Here is a 19082-nt window from a genome sequence, read left to right as displayed (position 1 = left end):
CTGTACTCAATGCTTTGATTTATAAAGGCCAGCGTTCCAAAAGCCTTCTTCACCACCCTATCTACATGATACTCCACCTTCAGGGAACTATGCACTGTTATTCCTAGATCTCTCTGTTCCTCTGCATTCCTCAATGCCCTACCATTTACCCTGTATGTTCTATTTGGATTATTCCTGCCAAAATGTAGAACCTCACACTTCTTAGCATTAAACTCTATCTGCCAACGTTCAGCCCATTCTTCTAACCGGCATAAATCTCCCTGCAAGCTTTGAAAACCCACCTCATTATCCACAACTCCTCCTACCTTAGTATCATCGGCATACTTACTAATCCAATTTACCACCCCACCATCCAGATCATTTATGTATATTACAAACAACATTGGGCTCAAAACAGATCCCTGAGGCACCCCGCTAGTCACTGGCCTCCATCCCGATAAACAATTATCCACCACTACTCTCTGGCATCTCCCATCTAGCCACTGTTGAATCCATTTTATTACTCCAGCATTAATACCTAACGACCGAACCTTCTTAACTAACCTTCCATGTGGAACTTTGTCAAAGGCTTTGCTGAAGTCCATATAGACTACATCCACTGCCTTACCCTCGTCAACATTCCTTGTAACTTCTTCAAAAAATTCAATAAGATTTGTCAAACATGACCTTCCACGCACAAATCCATGCTGCCTACTCCTAATCAGATCCTGTCTCTCCAGATAATTATTAATACTATCTCTAAGAATACTTTCCATTAATTTGCCCACCACTGATGTCAAACTGACAGGTCTATAATTGCTAGGCTTACTTCTAGAACCCTTTTTAAACAATGGAACCACATGAGCAATACATGAGTCTTGTTTGACTATCATATGCATCCATCAAGACTATTTGTTAAAGTTTTTAGATGAGAGCTTATCAATCTGAAATGGAAACAGTTTAATCTTGTTCTTCACAGATACTTATCATTCATTGAGTATATCATTATTTCTTTCTTTTTAATATTCCCAGGGTCAGCTATTCTAGGCTGAAGCAAGTAAGCCATAAGCTACAGTGATGGCTTCTATATAAGCATAAGGACTTAGAAACAGCAGCAGCAGCAGAAGACTACTTGACTCTGCAAGTCTGTCCTGCCATTCCTTTAACATCATGGTGGATCTTTTGCATCACTGCCTCTTTCCTCCACTATCTCTATATTTCTTGATCTCCTTAATATCAAGAAATCTATAAATCTCTACTTTGATTGACTCAGCGATAGACTCCCCACAGTTCTACAGAGCAGAAAATTTCAAACTTTTTACTACCTTCTGCATGACGAAATTTCTTCTCATCTGTCCCGAATGGCCTACCCCTTATTGTGACACAAAAAACCCCCCTGTTTTTAGAATTCTCAGCCAGGGGAAGCATCTTCAATGTATCTAGTCTGTTGAGACTTGTAAGAACACACATAAAGTTTTGGAGAAATGAATAGGCTGCACCAATGGAGGAAAATGAACAGTCAACATTTGAGAGTCTTCATCATAGCTGGAATGAAAGAGGACAGCAGCCCTAGAATGATAGAATAAGGGGAGGGGGAGAGGCAAGAGCTGGCCATTGATTCATGAATACAGGTGAGAGGGGAAAGCAGGTTGGTGGGAGAGGGGGATAAAAAGTAATGATGTGAGAGGCTGGGAGATGATGGGCAAACAAAGGAAAGGCTGAAAAAGAAGGAATCTGATAGGAGAGGACAGTAGACCATGGACTAAAAGTAAGGAGGTGGGAAACCAAAGGGATTAAGTTGAAGAAGGTGGGCAGGTCATGAAGGTGAGAAAGGGGAAAGAGAAGGGATAAAGTGGCCAATTATATCCATTTTAAAAACATCCCCATGGTTTTGGGTGGTATCTTCCACTCACTGACATCTCTCCTTTTCAAACAAAATCTTTTCAATTCTCTTTATTCCTGGAATGATTATGTCAAGCTAATTTTCCATGGTTGCTGAATCATTGATTTTTTAAAAAAACTTTTCATCAATTTTTATTTACCTTGTCAAAACTTCTCAGAGCATTACATACTTATATTTGACATCTTAACCTTTTGTAGTCTTTTATCACACGTTGTAACTCACGTTGTATCAAGCCACAAAATTCTACTTAAATGGATTTGTTTGCAGTTTGTTTCTTTAAAGATGGGTTTTAAGTGATTGACCAAAGGAAAAGAACAAATGCGATTGATTAGTGGATGACACAAAAAATACAATTAACATGGTGTCAGTTTATTTGTCGAATGGAATGCAGTTAAATCATTTTAACGTTAACAAATGGTTGAACCACAGAATAGCAGATTTAACAAAGTATAAAATATCTTGATTAAATTAGTATGGTTAAATCATTTACAATTCTGTTATTTGCTGATTCATTAAAATTGATTTACTAAAATAGATATTACTTTGATTGGAGAATGCCAAAATTAATTGATTCAAAGGGAAAGAATAATTTCCAGATAAGTTTAAAGCTGCAATACAGTAGAAAATGCATTGGACATAACCTCAGTGAGGCTCCATTGATCTCCTGCAAGTTCAATGAATATCCCTTTAAAGCAAGTTCTCCAAATTTTTACTGATCCTTTCTTTTCGAACATCTGTACAACCTGCACATAATTTGGAATACATGTAATGATCCTGTGTACGAAGTAAAGTTAGAAAAATGCTCATTATACTAAGGGACAAATGACACAGGAGCAGGTTTGGCAGTCTTTCAAAACTATGCAACCATTAAGTGAAAACATGACTGTTCTCTATTGTGATTGTATCCACTTACTTTGCTTTCATATCTCCCAATTCTCAAGGTTAGCAAAAATCTGTTAATCTCACAACTAAACTTATCAGTTGTGGATGAGAGTTCCACACTTTCAATGGCCTTTGTCTGATTTTAACATTATGACATATTGTCCTAAGTTTATCACTAACAGAAAATGTTCTCACAATATTTCTTTCAAAATCTAAAATCCTTAATCAAAGTCCTCCCTCTATCCTGCATATTTCAGTGAAACAAACCTTGTCTTATTAACTAGCACTTGGAGTCTTTATTTTATTGTGGTGAATTTTTCTCTAAATCTTCCAGTACTATTTATTATCCATTTGTTAACATGTAATGAGTAGGGCACTCCATTGTTTGACTGAGGTAGTGGAAGAAGCTCTTCAAATGCATCCTTCCCCATTTCTTACCAACCTTTAAATACAAAGATTGACATTCTTCAGTGTTCTGATTTTGGATTTTCTCAAATGCATCCTAAAATTTCTGTAGGCATATTGCAAACTTTATAGCATATAACTAAATACTAAGTACTTTCTTCATGGATATTTTTAAATTAACACTGAAATTTTTATACTTCGGCCCTGAAACAATGTAATAACTTGGATTTATCAGGCCTTACAATGACTTGTTATTTATAGACCATAGAAAACCTACAGCATAATACAGACCCTTCGGCCCACAATGCTGTGCCAGACATGTACTTACATTAGAAATTAACTAGGCTTACCCATAGCCCTCTACGTTTCCAAGCCCCATGTCCCTATCCAGAAGTCTCTTAAAAGACACTATTGTATCTAACTCCACCACCGCCGCCTGCAGCCCGTTCCAAGCATTCACCACTCTCTGCGTAAAAAACTTACCCTGACATCTCCTCTGTACCTACTTCCAGTCACCTTAAAACTATGCCTTCTCATGTTGAATTTCAGCAATGCTCCAAGTGCTCATTTTGCTTGATTTTTATCATAAATATGTTGCTTGCTCTGCTCTGCTTTTTTATTATTAATATTTGAACTAGGAACATTCCAGAAGAGTACAAGTTTTTATATCAACAATACATTTTTTAATAATATGTATCAATAAACCTTCACCTACCATACATTAGGATTGTCTTTTCAAATACACAGCTCAAAATATTATTAGAAATTATTTTAATAACATCTTTCCCAACTTTCTTACTATAGCATCCAAATTTAAAATAGGTTGAGTTCAAGAAATCTGATGTTAATTTATAAATTTTGGATGCCAAACTTTGCTTCTCTGCCACATCTCAACCCCTCCTTTGGCTCTGTGGTGTCAGGTTGTCCAAGAACTTCCTAACAAACATAGAAACATAGAAAATCTGCAGCATAATTTTCTCAGGCATTCCCTCAGGATCAGTCTTGACTTGGTTTCATCCTGATTCTGAGCAACTCAATGCAAGAGATTCAAGATGATTACAGACCAGGCACTGCTGCAAAGAATTCAGTAAATATACACCCATGCTCTGCACACATAGATGTGTCCTGATTATAACCCAAACAGAAGTACGCAGTTCTTTTTTTAATGCCTCCTCTTGATATTTGAAGTATTTTGACTTTTGGAATATACAATGACATATCTTGGGATCGCCATCATTTCCTACTCTGAATTTATGTGTTACCTGTAAGCTGTCTTTGTCTTACACTTGTTCACCACACATATAATTGCAATAAAAACTATTAAATACCATTAATATAATGAAAGTGTAACAAAGGCAGATGGCAGCATGGGGAGAATACCTGAATCCGCTGTAAGCAACAACAAACAGCGGCAGGCTTTCTGTCTCCTCCTATGATGCTGTGTTTTATATAAGAGGTTACGGTACACAGTACTTGTATTTTACTTTCTTTAAAGTTTTTTCTGATCAGAATTGGTTGCCAAGAACAGATTTAAATAAGGCAGGGGCAAGTGGAGCTGTCACTATTGGGGTGATCAGTGTTGGAGTGGTTATTTGAGGCTTCAGCGAGGAAAGGCAAGCTGAAGGCAAAAAAGCTGGAGGTAGATTTTTTTCCAGTTTATTTTTATTGTTTCCTTCTTTATATTTGCACAGGTAGAACAGTAGGGATGCCAGTTAATAGTTGAATGCTCCTCTTGTGGGGTATGGGTCACCTCCAGTATCCCTGAAGACTTCACCTGCAGGAAGTGCATCCAGCTGCAGCTTCTAACACTCTGCTTTAAGGAGTTGGAGCTCAAACTAGATGAACTTCGGATTATTTGGGAGGCTGAGGCGGTGATAGATAGGACATATAGAGGTAGTTACACCTGCAGGACACTGGAGATTGTGGAACATCAGGATGGGGACAGGGGTTACACAGCCAGTGAAGGGTACTCCTGCAGCCAACCCCCTCAACAGGTATATCATTTTGGATATGACCTAGCAGAAGAGAGTCACAGCGGTCAGGTGTCTGGCACTGAGTCTGGCTCTGCAACTCAGAAGGGAAAGGGGAGAAAATTTGAGCTGTGGTGATAGAGGATTTGTTAGTTAGGGGAACAGAAAGGAAGTTCTATGAATATGAATGATTCCTGGATGGTATTTTGCCTCCTAGATACCAGGGCCTGGGACATCTTGGTTTGAGTCCTCATTATTCTTAAGTGGGAACAGCCAGGGATCATGGTCAATGGCATAGACGGGAAGAGGAACAAGGTTCTTCAACATGAGTTCAGGGTGTGTTAGGTGCTAAGTTGAAGAACAGGACTCCGGGGGTTTGATCTCAGGATTTCTACCTTTGACACCTGTTTGTGAGGCCAAAACTAGGAAGCATACAGTATAACATGTGGCTAAGGAGTTGGTGTAAGAGGGAGGGCATCAGATTTTTGGACCATTGGGCTCTGTTCCAGGGAAGGTGGGAGCCGTACAGAAGAGATGGTCTGCAGCTGAGCTGGAGGGCTATTAATGCCCAGCTAGGAAGGTTTGCTAGTGCAGTACGGTGGTGGTGGTGGGGGGGGGGGGGGTGGGTGAGAGTGAGGGGAGGATGCTTAACTGGAGTTGCAGGGGAATGGGAACAAGAGTGGAGAGGTTGTGGAGACAGTTATTGTTAAGGCCTCAGACAAAGTCAGGAATCAAAAGATTGAGCACGATGTGACTAATGTTCTGAGCTGCGTATATTGCAAAGAAACAATTATTACAGGAAAGAGATGAACTCAGGACATGGACCAACACATGGAATTATGATATTGTAGCCATTAGTTAGACTTGGTTGCAGGAAGAGCAGGACTAGCAGCTCAGTATTCTGGGGTTCTGTTACTTTAGACGTGATTGTGTGGAAGGGATTAAAAGGGGAGGGTGGCATTACTAGTCAGGGAAAATATCATGTCAGTGCTCAGACAGGGCAGACTGAAGGACTCGTCTAGTGAAGCTTTATAGGTGGAACTGAGGAATAAAAAATGTATGACCATGTTAATGGGGCGATATTATAGACCACCCAACAATCCACAGGATTTAGGGGAATAAATTTGTAGAGAAATTGCAGATTGATACAAGAAACATAAGGATGTTATACTAGGTGATATTAACTTTCCACACGTTGACTCGGACTCCCATACTGTAAAAGGACTAGATGAGATAGAGTTTGTCAAATCTGTCCGGGAAAGTTTCCTTAATCAGTACATAGAAGTCCCAATGAGAAAAGGTGTGACACTTGTATGATATTAGAGAATGAGACAGAGTAGGTGACAGAATTTTGTGTAGGGGAGCACTTTGCAACTCGTGACCACAATGTCATTAGTTGCAGAGTTATTGTGCCAAAAGGTAGGTCTAATCTGCAGGTTGAGATTCTAAATTGGAGAAAGGCCAGTTCTGATGATATTAGAAAGCATCTTGCAAGTCTGGATTTGGGACAGGCTTTTTATCTCCAAAGGTATACGTGGTAAGTGGGAGGCCCACAAAAGTGAAATTTTGAGAGTATAAAGCTTGTATGTGCCTATCAGAATAAAAGGTAAAGATAACAGATTTAGGGAATCTTGGTTTTCAACAGGTATTGAGTACAGGAGATGGGGTGTTATGTTGAAGTTGTATAAGACATTTGTGAGGCCTAATTTGGAGTATTGTGTACAGTTATGGTCACCTACCTATAGAAAAGGTGTAAATAAAGTTGAGAGAGTACAGAGAAAATTTACAAGGATGTTGCTGGGACTGAGTGACCTGAGTTATAAGGAAAGATTGAATAAGTTAGGACTTTATTCCTTTGAACATAGAAGCTTAAGGGGAGATTTGATGAAGGTGTACAAAATTATGAGGGTGTACAGAGAAGGTAAATACAAGCAGACTTTTTCCATTGAGTTTGGGTGGGTTTACAAGTAGAGGCCATGAGTTAAAGGTGAAAGGTGTAATGTTTAAAGGGAACATGAAGGGAAACTTCTTCACTCAGAGGTCATTAGAGTGTAGAACAAGCTGCCAGCGTAAGTGGTGCATGACAGCTCAATTTCAAAGTTTAAGAGAAGTTTGGATAGGTACATAGATGGTAGGTGTAAGTAGGGCTATGGTCTGGGTGCAGGCTGATGGGAATAGGCAGTGTAAATGGTTTGGCAACAACTAGATGGGCCAAAAGGCTTATTTCTGCACTTTTCTATGACTAGGACTTTATAAAAAACAATCAGGATTATAGACTTGTTCTGGTATTTTCATCAGCAAAGCTTTAAAAACTGAATGCTGTGCTTTTTCTTAAATTTCTGCAACCTGTCTGCTAAATATTCACAATTACCTTCAGTTTTCAGTTCATCGTGATACATCTTTGCTTGTTTCATGATCAGCATACCGCTAAGTGGCATGTGTTCACTCTGACGCTGACAATACATGAACAAGATCTTCATTTTTCACTGTATCCAGTGTTTTTCTATTTTGTATTAACTTCCGCTCATTACATATGTAAGGTCACCTGTCAGAACAGTGTGTGGTGCTCAGAGACGGGCTCATCACCTGGGAACCTTTCCAGTGTCGTATGCAATTTTCCATTTGTGACATCGTTGTCAGTGCTAAAAATATTTAAAAAAAAACAAGAGAAAACCTTCAGATGCTGGAAATCCAAGCAAGACACACAAAATGCTGGAGGAGCTCAACAGACCAGGCAGGAAAAAAGTACAGTTGACATTTAGGGCTGAAACCCTTCAGCAGGACTGGAGAAAAAAGCTGAGGAGTAGATTTGAAAAGTGGGTGGAGGGGAGAGAGAAACGCCATTCAATAGCTGAAATTTGGAGGGGGAGGGATGAAGCTAAGAGCTAGGAAATTGATTAGTGAAAGAGACAGAAGGCCTTGGAAGAAACAAAAAAGGGGGCGGGGAGGTGGACCAGATGGAGGTGATGGGTTGCAAAGGAGATAACATAAGAGAGGGACAAGGGGATGGGAAATGTTGAAGGGGGAGGGGGAGAATGGATACATTACTGGAAGTTTGAGAAAGCGATGTTTATGCCATCAGGTTGGAGGTTACCCAAATGGAATATAAGGTGCTCTTTCTCCAAATTAAGTGCAGCCTTATCCCAATTGTGGAGGAGGTCATAGATAGACATAACGGAATGGGAATGGGAAGTGGAATTAAAATGGGTGGTCACTGGGAGATCCCACTTGTTCTGGTGGACGGAGGGTAGTTGCTCATAGAAGCGGTCTCCCAATCTACATTGGGTCTCACTGATATACAGGAGGCCACACCAGGAGCACCGAACACAGTATATGACCCCAACAGACTCACAGGTGAAGTGTCGCCTCACCTGGAAGGACTGTTTGGGGCCCTGAATGGTAGTGAGGGAGGATGTGTCGGGGCAGGTGAAGCACTTGTTCCGCTTGCAAGGGTAAGTGCTAGGAGGGAGATCAGTACAGAGGGACTAATGGACAAGGGATTTGCATAGGGAGCGATACCTGCAGAAAACAGCAAGTGGGGCGAGGGAGGAGGGAAAGATGTGTTTGGTGGTGGGATCTAGTTGGAGGTGGTGGAAGTTTTGGAGAATTGTGTGCTGAATGCGGAGGCTGATGGTGTGGTAGGTGAGGACAAGAGGAACCCTATCCCTGGTAGTGTGGCAGGAGGATGGGTATGAGCAGACATGCATGAAATGGAAGAGATGCAGTTGAGGGCAGTGTTTCTTTGAAAAAGGAGAACATCTCATTCAATCTCAACTAAAAAGCCTCATCCTGAGAGCCAATGTGGCAGAGACGGAGGAATTGAGTGGAGGGGATAGCGTTTTTACAAGTAGCAGTGTGGGATAAGGTATAGTCCAGGTAGCTGTGAGAATCCATTGGTTTATAATAGACAACAATGGATAAGTTGTCTCTGGAGATCAAGAAAGGGAAGGGAAGTGTTGGAAATGGACAAGGTGAATTTGAGGGGTGGGTGGAAGTTAGAGGCAAAGTGGATGAAATTGACAAGTTCAGCAAGGGTGCAGGAAGCAGCATCAATGCAGTCGTCAATGTAGCGTAGGAAAAGTATGGGATGGTCACCAGTGTAGGCTTGGAACATAGACTGTTCCACGTTGCCAATAAACAGGCAGGCATAGCTGGGATCCAAGCGAGTGCCCATGTCTACCCCTTTTGCTTGAAGGAAGTGGGAAGACCTAAAGGAGAAATTATTTAAGAGTGAAGACAAGTTCCGCTAGGCGGAGGAGAGTGGTGTTGGGGGAGTTGGTGGGGGGGGGGGGTGTAACTGTTTGGTTTTGGTGTCCAGAAAGAAATGGAGAGCTTTGAGGCCTTCCTGGTGGGGAATGAAGGTGTATTAGGACTGGACATCCATAGTAAAAATAAGATGATGGGCACCAGGGAACCTGAAATCCTTGAAAAGATCAAGAGCATGTGAGGTGTCACGGATGTAGGTGGGAAGGGACTGAACCGGGGGATAAAACAGAGTTGAGGTATGCAGACATGGGTTTTCTTGGGCAGGAACAAGCTGAAACAATGGGTCTGACTGGACAAGCAGGTTTGCGGATTTTGGGTAGAAGGTAGAAACAGGAGGTGTGTGTCTTACTTCCAGTTCTCATTTTCCAAGACACTTAATGACCAACTAATGTGAACATTCAGCTAGTTCTTGAAAATAATTGATGACTAAGTGTGATATCTTATCATTAAAAAGCAAATGCTGAACCAATTGGTATGCAAATTCCGGAAATTTACAGCTTGTTGCCTCTCTTAGTACTCAGAATTTACTTATTGATTTGCATATCAATAATAGCATGTGCAATTAATATGGCATATCTTCCAAGCCAGATTTGTCCACTATTCTCCACATAGCCTGCTATTAAAATGGGAATATATTAATAATATATTTATTTAAAGAAATATGAAAAGTACAGAAGAATGAAAACAGGAAGATCCATTAAGTGGAAAACAGGAAATGGTTAGGTGACTAATATATTCTTGACTTGGACACTAATGTTGCAGACACTGCACCTTGAATCTACAATCACAGTCAGCTTTTCCTTTGTTTTTCCTAGACTCACACCTTGTGTTTCACTTCAACATTCCTTGATGATGCCACTTTAAAACTAGCCTTACCTCGTTGTCAATTTGTATCTTTCTTCTTCTGATCTGTTACTGTCACCACCTATAATAAATATGAAGAGCTGCTGCTATCACAATTCTGCGCTAAAAAAGGCCTGGGTCACTCTGTGCCATTCGTTCCTCCAATTATTGCAACTGAGGTATGGACCTAACCATAGTTGGATCTATCTTTGACCATGATGCAATAGAAATGATCTTAGACTTGTTGATGAATGGGCCAGAGCTGGACTATATAGTACTGTTGTGTTCTACCAGCATTTTGTGTGTGTTGTAGTACTTTTTTTCTCTGGTTCCTTAATTGCTCTTCAAATACTGCAGTCTTTTCTTGAGAGGGGAGGAAAAGACAAATGAGTCAATGGTGGAATGAAAGGCAGAGAATAAAGAATTAAGAGAAAGTGAACTAGAATAAGGGACAAATTCTTCACATACCCCTTCATGTTACTTTTTTTGCTAACACGCAGAGTAAGAGGCGATTTTGATACAATCACAAGTCCATCTTCTGCCACCATGCATCAGCAAAATCTATTTTGTATACCTATCTTTCTTAAATAATTTGGCAAATGGATAACTACTGTCACATATACAGACATCCCACCTCTCCTGGAAGTTCTGGGAGTCTCCCACATATCGATAGCAGCTCCCTGAAGCACGCAAATTATATACGATATCCCGGAAATCAATTTTTTTTGAGAGGGAGCATCCTGATTGGTCTCTCTTCGTGCTAAGTACACCTATCAGTTTTCTCCGTGGGCGGGCTTTACAGTCGACCTCTCTCTCTCTCTCTCTCTCTCTCTTTCATTGTCCATCAGTTCAGTTTAGTGTCCTGCTGCGCCATGACAGAGTGTTCCAAAAAAAAGAAAATATAAAGCATACTTCACCCCAGACTATACTAAAGTGTACCCCTGCCTAATAGGGGTCAAAAGTAGTGTTGCTTACTGCACTGTTTGCAACAGTGACTTTTCTATTGCCCAAGATGTGTTAAATGACTGTAAAAGACATGTTGATGTGTTTATTAGCATTTGTTTATTAGCATAACAACGTTACTTAAACTTGCTGGCTAGGTGCTAAGGAGCTACTCTATTGATGTCCTACCTGAAGATATCAAACTCCCTGCAGACTTGCTTAAAGTTGTAAAAGAATAAAAACGACTCTATAAGCACATATTTTAATGTCACATTTTCTGCATATACCCAACTTGGTTTACAGATTAGACAAAATCACTAAACAAAGTATTACATACACCCTTGGAGGTTGACCGGGGAAGGTGGGGGGGGGGAGGTGGGGGTGCTATTTCCCTGAAATTTGTTTTTGCAGGGCGGGATGTCTGCATATACCAAAATAAAGTGAAAATCTTTTGTTTGGGTGTCATATGGACAGATTATTCCATTCCAAGTAAAATCACACAGTGTAATAAGGATTAAAAAATGATTTCAGTGCCAGTTAATATTCTAAGCTTTCAAGCACAGTGCTATAACAATTTGATAACTCCCTTAAATGGGTCCTCTCATGGATTCCGAAACGAATGTAGTTATTAAATCACATTGGGCAAGTGAAGCTATTGTTGGAAGAGGGAGACTAGAAAGAAGCAGATTTGAGGGATTAGGGAGTAATGACGTGGCTGTTCATCATACACTGCCCCGCCCACCAGCGTCATCACCTCACACTTACCCGAGAGCCTCTGTAAGTGCAACGTCGTCAAAGATGGCGGCGGCCAGCAAGTGATGGCGACCGTGTCAAATCTCCTGAATTAAGAAGACGGTTTCAGTCATAGTTTTGAATCTGAAACAACGGGTTCATTCTAGCACCTGGCGCTGCCGAGAGTGGTGACATTTGAGAGGTGAATGGGCATTTTGTTTTTCGTGTTATGTATCTTGTCGATGAGTTGGAATAAATGCCGGTAGTGATCGGTTCAACCTAACGCGATGGTGGTGGTAGTAAAGCCCCGCCTCCTATCTGACATTTGATTGGCGTAAGAAGGGTAGTAGCATTTCGGATTGGTTCACATTGCCTGTCAATCGGGATGACGACGATTAAGTTTGGTTGTGGTGGTCGGCTTGTTCTGGGCAGTAGCCATCGGTGGTAATAAAATCCTGGCCCTAACTGAGCTTCACCTTTCAGGAGGAGTTGATCAGTTCTGGGTGGCTACAGTGACCTTCAGCATATTTCTGAAATTTCAGTTTTACATAAGTTTTTCAGTTTTCTCTTTCGATTTTGAACGAGAAACCCACTGTGTTTCCTAGCCGGCAGCTTTACTTACTGTCAGAGGTTTTCTACTGTGCTTCATATAATATATTCTGGAGAAGGCAGAATTAATCCTTTACCACCAAAGTAAAACGAACATATGTAATTCATTTTCTGTTATTGTTGAACCTTAAATCAAGAAAGCTGCCCATACGTGTTAATTTCAGGATCTGCGTGTAACCGGCAACGCCGGCATTTATCGCCTCGTCCCTTTAAAACTAGATTGCCTTAAAACTAGCTTTCCATTCTCTAGCGTTTTAAAGAGTGCGGGACGATCTTTTGAAGGATAAAATCTGGAGGAAGCACGAGAGAATGTGAAAATATTTCCAAGTTAGAATGGTCTGTAGCATTCAAAATGACTTATAGACGGTGATATTCTCTTGTGGATGTTCGTTTCTGAAGATAATATACCTATAGATTTGGGAGATATTATTGGGATGGATATGATTAGGAGGGACTTTTTCTTTGCCTACCAGTAACTATGTTTTGTAGAAATAGTACAGGCTTTAATTATGATGTGTGTTGTTGGAAGTTGGAAATGCTGGGAGTGGAGATGTGATGCCCATCGCAAGGACTTCTTTGCCCTTGATGGTGTTGAATTTGAAAGTTGTTGCATCTGTACTCATCTAGACAAGTAGGGAGTATTCTGCCACACTTCTGACTTATTCCATGTTTAAGTCTGAAGAGTAATTGCTGCTTGATAGCACTGACAATGACAGCTCCCATTACTTTGCTGATAATAGAAACTAGATGAACTAAATTTGTCCAGCCTTTTATGGGTAAGATAAACTTGGGCAGTGTTTCCACAGTCTTCCAATTCAGCAGGCGAGCCAGATCCATGTTGTTGCTAAGATGGCTTGATTAGAGGAGCAACTAGTTCTAGAATGTAAGTCTTTAGTAATCCAAACTTGGGTGTACTTTGATCACATCAAACTTGCTATATCCAGTCCTATCAGCTGCTGCGTGACATCACTTTAAGTGAATTGAATTGCTTTTTGGGGATAACAGCAGGCAACAGAAATGAATAATCTGTGCTACATTTTTGGTTCAGCATGACTCTGAATGCTTCAATTTTGTAGTTCACGTGTTACAATTTTGGGCTTTGCCATTAAGGACAGTGATGTTTATGGGCAAGCACACTTAAGTGCTTGAGGAACTTTTGTAGGTTAGGCAGCATCTATTGAGGAAAAAGGATAGTTGGCATTTGCGTCAACCCTCATCTGGATGTTCTTGGAATTACCTTTCACTACCTGTTTAACTATTTGTGAAAATTGTGACCGGATGTGGCAGGAAGTTTTGATTTGCTATGCTTTGCTGTAGCACTGCTTAGCTGTATTTTGCCTGATATTCAACACACTCATAGCAGGTGTTGGAGCTTTGCCAGGATAGCATCTTGAGCTTAGCGTACCTTGTGCTGCTCATAGCATGCCCTCCTGAATTCTGAACTGACACTTGATGCCAGAGCTTGATTATGATAGTAACACAAGGATATGACAAATTGTGGTGGTGTATTTTTTTCTGTGGCTGATTGTCCACAGTACATTATGAGTGCCTTGTTCAGAGCTGCCACAGCTGTTAGCCATTTATATGATTTGTGCTATACAATACAATAAAAAGTGTCCTTCCTGTGAGCACGCGTGACTCTCTCTGCCATGCAGATGCAATGCAGATGTGGCCAAATGCATCTAGACCAGATAGATTAATGTGGAGTAAGATCAAATAGCTTCATCCCTTGTATTTTGCTCAACACCTGCAGCAGGCCCAATTTGGTATGTGTCCTTCAGGAATTTGTCATCTTGCCTGCTGCTGGTGCTCTCATTCTGGAGGACCATTGAATCATACAGATTTCCTAGTCCTAAACTTACCTAATGTCATGGGCCTGGAGTTGTTTTTAGGGGATTCTCAAGCTGTTTGGATCCCATTGTTGTACTACCTCTAGTGTACTGATCTTGCTGTTGGGGCAGGGATTTGATGGGGTATGGTGTAATTGCACATCAAACAGCATTGCTCAGCACAGTAACAAGCCCTTCTGTTGCTGGCCATAACCCCAATGTAATCCCATTTGCTTGCATGTGCTTCTATTCATTGCTTGTAATGTCTGTCTAAATGTCACATAAACATGCTATAATATTTTCTTTTACCACCTCCCCAGCAACACATTCTAAGCATCTACCATTCTTTAAAAAAGTTGCATCAGATCTCCTTTAAACTTCTTTCATTCTCATCAGAAACCTAAGCCATCTAGTTCTTGTCATTTTCATGTTTGGCAATCTATCCTATCTATGCCTCTCATAACTATATACTTCTGTATCCGGAGATACCGGCCACGTGACAGATGCACTGCCACCTGGCTGGTCGGAGGACACACCACATGCCAATCAACATTTGGTCCCTCCCAACTAATCAATGCACACCTAAATTATTGGTCATCTTAATTGGATTATCTCGCCCAGCCCCATGCTATAAAAGGTGAGACTTGTCAATGGCTCGCTCTCTCTTACAGACCACCTCATTGAAGGTAAGTGCATTGACTTATGTTTGGGAAGGACTATCATTTGTCCTGATAAGGGAGCCGCAGCTATCCAAGGTCAGGAGGGATAGCTGTTGTAGGGCTTTTCCCTTGTTCTTTGTGTAACCATACCCTGTCCCCACACTGCTTCCTGTGTATTGTAGTTGCTTGTGTTGACCCGACTTCCCCTTGTAAATAAATTCCTTATTATTAATACAGTGTGTGTCCAGGCCTCTACTGTTGAGACTCAAAGAACCAGTTACTTTCCATCACAACAACTTCTATTACGTAAGGGTGCAGCCTCTGCACAAGTGAAAGCAATCCAAGTATGTCCAACTTCTCTTTAGAGCTAATACTCTCTAATCCAAACAGCATCCTTATTTATCTCTTCTACACCCTTTACAAAGCCTCCAGATCCTGTCTGTAGTGTGGTGAGCTTCGCGATTAACTGTGACTTGACTAAAGTTTTATATGGCTGCAGCATGACTTCCTGACTTTTATACTCAAAGCTTCAAGGGATGGAGGCGGGCAGACCATACACCTTGTTTACCACCCTGTCCACTTTCAGGGAGCTACGGACTTGCACCTCAAAATCTCTCTGTACATCAGTGAATAAAAGTGGCCTACCATTTACTGTATAACTTCCTTTTGCACTTAACCTCCCAAAATGCATTAGTACAAATTAAACTCCATTTGCCATTTCTCCGCAAAAGTGTATTCTCAGAATTATCCCCTATAGACTGTATCACATTTGATTATTCTGTGGGTCAGCTGTTCCTATATAGATTTAGATTTCCATATGTTTGAGGAAGACTTTGGAAGGTCATCAAACTGGGAGCAACTTTGCCACACTTAATGGAAACTTGGAATTGTAAAGTCTCTTTCATGTAGCAGTGTCCTCCTAGCTTGTAGTAAGAGGAGAAAGTATTAGTTGTGACCAATGAGGGAAAAAAGAAAGACAATTAAATGCATGTTTGAAAATTTTGTTGAAATATCCAATAACATTGGAATTAGGGGTCGAATTCTAGAAATAAGGGAATTTTCAGGTTTGATTTTTCACAAATTTGAAAAGGAGGAGAGGGATGTCCTAAAAAGGAAGGAAGATTATTGTGTTGATGCTCAGGCTCCTGCAGTTGTTGTCAAAGGTATTGGATGAATACAGCAGTATAACTAAGTATTGTTAATAGTGGATGGGGTATGGAAGTTGAAACATGACTCTGTCTTGAGCAGTGTTTGGTTTGCTAGAGGAGAAAACCAGGGAGCAGGATAGAATTAGGAGTTAAGTATGGAGCTTCAGATAGAAGTAGATAGAACATAGAATAGTACAGCACAGTACAGGCCCTTCGGCCCACAATGTTGTGCTGATCCTTAAACCCTGCCACCCAAATATCTCCCCACCTTAAATTCCTCCATATACCTACCTTGTAGTCTCTTAAATTTCACTAGTGTATCTGCCTCCACCACTGACTCAGGCAGTGCATTCCATGCACCAACCACTCTCTGAGTAAAAAACCTTCCTCTAATATCCCCCTTGAACTTCCCACCCCTTACCTTAAAGCCATGTCCTCTTGTATTGAGCAGTAGTGCCCTGGGGAAGAGGTGCTGGCTGTCCACTGTATCTATTCCTCTTAATATCTTGGACACCTCTATCATGTCTCCTCTCATCCTTCTCTCCAAAGAGTAAAGCCCTAGCTCCCTAAATCTCTGATCATAATGCATACTCTCTAAACCAGGCAGCATCCTGGTCAATCTCCTCTGTACCCTTTCCAATGCTTCCACATCCTTCCTATAGTGAGGCGACCAGAACTAGACACAGTACTCCAAGTGTGCCCTAACCAGTGTTTTATAGAGCTGCATCATTACCTCACAACTCTTAAACTCTATCCCTCGACTTATGAAAGCTAACACCCCATAAGCTTTCTTAACTACCCTATCTACCTGTGAGGCAACTTTCAGGGATCTGTGGACATGAACCCCCTCTGCTCCTCCGTACTACCAAGTATCCTGTCATTTACTTTGTACTCTGCCTTGGAGTTTGTCCTTCCACAGTGTACCACCTCTCACTTCTCCAGGTTGAACTCCGTCTGCTACTTCTTAGCCCACTTCTGGATCCTATCAATGTCTCTCTGCAATTTTCGGCAATCCTCTACACTATCCACAACACCACCAACCTTTGTGTTGTCTGCAAACTTGCCAACCCATTCTTCTACCCCCACATCCAGGTCATTAATAAAAATCACAAAAAGTAGGGGTCCCAGAATTGATCCTTGTGGGACACCACTAGTCACAACCCTCCAATCCGAATGTACTCCCTTCACCACGACCCTCTGCTTTCTGCAGGCAAGCCAATTCTGAATCCACCTGGCCAAACTTCCCTGGATCCCATGCCTTCTGACTTTCTGAATAAGCCTACCGTGTGGTACCTTGTCAAATGCCTTACTAAAATCCATGTAAATCACATCCACTGCACTACCCTCATCTATATGCCTGGTCACCTACTCAAAGAACTCTATCAGGCTTGTTAGGCACAATCTGCCCTTCAGAAAGCCATGCTGACTGTCCCTGATCAGACCATGATTCTCTAAATGCCCATAGATCCTATCTCTAAGAATCTTTTCCAACAGCTTTCCCACCACAGACATAAGGCTCATTGGTCTATAATTACCCGGACTATCCCTACTACCTTTTTTGAACAAAGGGGACAACATTTGCCTCCTTGCAATCCTCTGGTACCATTCCTGTGGACAATGAGGATATAAAGATCCTAGCCAGAGGCTCAGCAATCTCTTCCCTCACCTCATGGAGCAGCCTGGGAAATATTCAGTCAGGCCCCGGGGACTTATCCGTCCTAATGTATTTTAACAATTCCAACACAGACAGACAGACAGACATACTTTATTGATCCCGAGGGAAATTGGGTCTTGTTACAGTCGCACCAACCAAGAATAGTGTAGAAATATAGCAATATAAAACCACAAATAATTAAATTATAATAAGTAAGTTATTCCAAGTGGAAGTAAGTCCAGGACCAGCCTATTGGCTCAGGGTGTCTGACACTCCGAGGGAGGAGCTGTAAAGTTTGATAGCCACAGGCAGGAATGACTTCCAGTGTTGCATCTTGGTGGAATGAGTCTCTGGTTGAACATACTCCTGTGCCTAATCAGTACATTATGGAGTGGATGAGAGACATTGTCCAAGATGGCATGCAGCTTGAACAGCATCCTCTTTTCAGACACCACCGTCAGAGTGTCCTGTTCCATTCCCACAACATCACTGGCCTTACGAATGAGTTTGTTGATTCTGTTGGTGTCAGCTACCCTCAGCCTGCTGCCCCAGCACACAACAGCAAACATGATAGCACTGGCCACCACAGACTCGTAGTACATCCTCAGCATCATCCTCAAAACCTCCTCTCCCTTAATATCAACATGCTCCAGAACCAACCTCACTCATATTGTCCTCACTGTCATCAAGTTCCCTCTCATTGGTGAATACCGAAGAGAAGCATTCATTGAGGAACCCGCTCACTTCCATAGCCTCCAGGCACATCTTCCCACCTTTATCTCTAATCGGTCCTACCTTCACTCCTGTCATCCTTTTGTTCTTCACGTAATTGAATGCCTTGGGATTTTCCTTTACCCTCCTCACCAAGGTCTTCTCATGCCCCCTTCTTGCTCTCCTCAGCCCCTTCTTAAGCTCCTTTTTTGCTACCGTATATTCCTCAATAGCCCCATCTGATCCTTGGTTCCAAAACCTCATGTATGCTGCCTTCTACCTGACTAGATTTTCCACCTCACTTGCCACCCATGGTTCCTTCACTCTACCATTCCTTATCTTCCTCACCGGGACAAATTTTTCCCTAACGTCCTGCAAGAGATCCCTAAACATCGACCACTTGTCCATAGTACATTTCCCTGCAAAAACATCATCTCAATTCACACCTGCAAGTTCTAACCTTATAGCCTCATAATTTGCCCTTCCCCAATTAATAATTTTCCTGTCCTCTGATTCTGTCCTTTTACATGATAATGCTAAAGGCCAGGGA

General features: G+C 41.4%; 1 protein-coding gene across 1 annotated transcript in view; it reads left to right on the top strand.

Moving 5' to 3' along the window:
- Positions 1-11980: 11980 nt before the first annotated feature.
- The window catches only part of arfgap1 (ADP-ribosylation factor GTPase activating protein 1), a 64022-nt gene continuing 56920 nt past the window's right edge, over positions 11981-19082 (top strand). The window contains exon 1 of the mRNA XM_059980612.1: positions 11981-12124. The gene's annotated coding sequence lies outside the window, so the exon portion shown is untranslated. The remainder of the gene's footprint in view (positions 12125-19082) is intronic.

This window comes from Hypanus sabinus, chromosome 9 (genome assembly GCF_030144855.1).
Source record: "Hypanus sabinus isolate sHypSab1 chromosome 9, sHypSab1.hap1, whole genome shotgun sequence".
Lineage (NCBI taxonomy): Eukaryota > Metazoa > Chordata > Chondrichthyes > Myliobatiformes > Dasyatidae > Hypanus > Hypanus sabinus.
The sequence above is the reverse complement of the archived record's forward strand: the minus strand, read 5'-3'. Positions and strand labels throughout refer to the sequence as shown.